Source organism: Diceros bicornis (assembly GCF_020826845.1).
Source record: "Diceros bicornis minor isolate mBicDic1 chromosome 30 unlocalized genomic scaffold, mDicBic1.mat.cur SUPER_30_unloc_1, whole genome shotgun sequence".
Taxonomy (NCBI): domain Eukaryota; kingdom Metazoa; phylum Chordata; class Mammalia; order Perissodactyla; family Rhinocerotidae; genus Diceros; species Diceros bicornis.
The window spans coordinates 7,979,986-7,983,573 of NW_026690899.1; positions in this window are offsets into that span (position 1 = coordinate 7,979,986).

The window sequence follows — 3,588 nt, forward strand, 5'->3', positions numbered from 1 at the left end:
GCATTCAGAACATATAGCACGTTGCTGTAAGCAAGCACATTCTCATTCAAAGTTGCAAGTTACTATGTAGGAACAAGTTTGTATAGGTATTTCAGAGATGCCCAGAACTGAACTAATCTTGGTATGTGTCCAACTCCTAGACATAACTTCATGCCCCAACTCCCTTACTTCCAGCTACTAAGGATCACATAATTCCTAACAAAATTTAACACAGATTCCCAATTCGGGCATTCAGAACATATAGCACGTTGCTGTAAGCAATCACATTCTCATTCAAAGTTGCAAGTTAATATGTAGGAACAAGTTTGTATAGGTATTTCAAAGATGCCCAGAACTGAGCTAAACTTGGTATGTGTCCAACTCCTAGAAATAACTTCATGCCCCATCTCCCTTACTTCCAGCTAGTAAGGATCACATAATTCCTAAAAAAGTTTTGACACAGATTCCCAATTCGGGCATTCAGAACATATAGCACGTTGCTGTAAGCAAGCACATTCTCATTCAAAGTTGCAAGTTACTATGTAGGAACAAGTTTGTATAGGTATTTCAAAGATGCCCAGAACTGACCTAAACGATGTATGTCTCCAACTCCTAGAAATAACTTCATGCCCCATCTCCCTTACTTCCAGCTAGTAAGGATCACATAATTTCTAACAAAGTTTTGACACAGATTCCCAATTCTGGCATTCAGATCATATAGCACGTTGCTGTAAGCAAGCACATTCTCATTCAAAGTTGCAAGTTACTATGTAGGAACAAGTTTGTATAGGTATTTCAAAGATGCCCAGAACTAAGCTAAACGTTGTATGTCTCCAACTCCTAGAAATAACTTCATGCCCCATCACACTTACTTCCAGCTAGTAAGGATCACATAATTCCTAACAAAGTTTTGACACAGATACCCAATTCGGGCATTCAGAACATATAGCACGTTGCTGTAAGCAAGCACATTCTCATTCAAAGTTGCAAGTACTATGTAGGAACAAGTTTGTATAGGTATTTCAAAGATGCCCAGAACTGAGCTAAACGTTGTATGTCTCCAACTCCTAGAAATAACTTCATGCCCCATCTCACTTACTTCCAGCTAGTAAGGATCACATAATTTCTAACAAAGTTTTGACACAGATTCCCAAATCGGGCATTCAGAACATATAGCACGTTGCTGTAAGCAAGCACATTCTCATTCAAAGTTGCAAGTTACTATGTAGGAACAAGTTTGTATAGGTATTTCAAAGATGCCCAGAACTGACCTAAACGTTGTATGTCTCCAACTTCTAGAAATAACTTCATGCCCAATCTCCCTTACTTTCAGCTAGTAAGAATCACACAATTTCTAACAAAATTTTGACACAGATTCCCAATTCGGGCATTCAGAACATATAGCACGTTGATGTAAGCAAGCACATTCTCTTTCAAAGTTGCAAGTTACTATGTAGGAACAAGTTTGTATAGGTATTTCAAAGATGCCCAGAACTGAGCTAAACTTGGTATGTGTCCAACTCCTCGAAATAACTTCATGCCCCAACTCCCTTACTTCCAGCTGGTAAGGATCCCATAATTCCTAACAAAGTTTTGACACAGATTCCCAATTCGGGCATTCAGAACATATAGCACGTTGCTGTAAGCAAGCACATTCTCATTCAAAGTTGCAAGTTACTATGTAGGAACAAGTTTGTATAGGTATTTCAAAGATGCCCAGAACTGAGCTAAACTTGGTATGTGTCCAACTCCTAGAAATAACTTCATGCCCCATCTCCCTTACTTCCTGCTAATAAGGATCACATAATTCCTAACAAAGTTTTGACACAGATTCCCAATTCGGGCATTCAGAACATATAGCACGTTGCTGTAAGCAAGCACATTCTCATTCAAAGTTGCAAGTTACTATGTAGGAACAAGTTTGTATAGGTATTTCAAAGATGCCCAGAACTGAGCTAATCTTGGTATGTGTCCAACTCCTAGACAAAACTTCATGCCCCAACTCCCTTACTTCCAGCTACTAAGGATCACATAATTCCTAACAAAATTTAACACAGATTCCCAATTCGGGCATTCAGAACATATAGCACGTTGCTGTAAGCAATCACATTCTCATTCAAAGTTGCAAGTTAACATGTAGGAACAAGTTTGTATAGGTATTTCAAAGATGCCCAGAACTGAGCTAAACTTTCTATGTGTCCAACTCCTAGAAATAACTTCATGCCCCATCTCCCTTACTTCCAGCTAGTAAGGATCACATAATTCCTAAAAAAGTTTTGACACAGATTCGCAATTCGGGCATTCAGAACATGTAGCACGTTGCTGTAAGCAAGCACATTCTCATTCAAAGTTGCAAGTTACTATGTAGGAATAAGTTTGTATAGGTATTTCAAAGATGCCCTGAACTGAGCTAAACTTGGTATGTGTCCAACCTCTAGAAATAACTTCATGCCCCAACTCCCTTACTTCCAGCTAGTAAGGATCACATAATTCCTAAAAGTGTTTTGACACAGATTCCCAATTCGGGCATTCAGATCATATAGCAAGTTGCTGTAAGCAAGCACATTCTCATTCAAAGTTGAAAGTTACCATGTAGGAACAAGTTTGTATAGGTATTTCAAAGATGCCCAGAACTGAGCTAAACGTTGTATGTCTCCAACTCCTAGAAATAACTTCATGCCCCATCTCCCTTACTTCCAGCTAGTAAGGATCACATAATTCCTAACAAAGTTTTGACACAGATTCCCACTTCGGGCATTTAGAACATGTAGCACGTTGCTGTAAGCAAGCACATTCAATTGAAAGTTGCAAGTTACTATGTAGGAACAAGTTTGTATAGGTATTTCAAAGATGTCCAGAACTGAGCTAAACGTTGTATGTCTCCAACTCCTGGAAATAACTTCATGCCCAATCTCCCTTACTTCCATCTAGTAAGGATCACAAAATTTCTAACAAAGTTTTGACACAGATTCCCAATTCAAGCATTCAGAACATGTAGCACGTTGCTGTCAGCAAGCACATTCTCATTCACAGTTGCAAGGTACTATGTAGGAACAAGTTTGAATAGGACTTTCAAAGATGCCCAGAACTGAGTTAAACGTTGTATGTCTGCAACTCCTAGAAATAACTTCATGCCCCATCACCCTTACTTCCAGCTAGTAAGGATCACATAATTCCTAACAAATTTTTGACACAGATTCCCAATTCGGGCATTCAGAACATGTAGCACGTTGCTGTAAGCAAGCAAATTCAATTCAAAGTTGCAAGTTACTATGTAGGAACAAGTTTGTATAGGTATTTCAAAGATGCCCAGAACTGAGCTAAACGTTGTATGTCTCCAACTCCTGGAAATAACTTCATGCCCCATCTCCCTTACTTCCATCTAGGAAGGATCACATAATTTCTAACAAAGTTTTGACACAGATTCCCAATTCGGGCATTCAGAACATATAGCACGTTGCTCTAAGAAAGCACATTCTGATTCAAATTTGCAAGTTACTATGTAGGAACAAGTTTGTAAAGGTATTTCAAAGATGCCCAGAACTGTGCTAAACTTGGTATGTGTTCAACTCCTAGAAATACCTTCATGCCCCAAGTCCCTCACTTCTA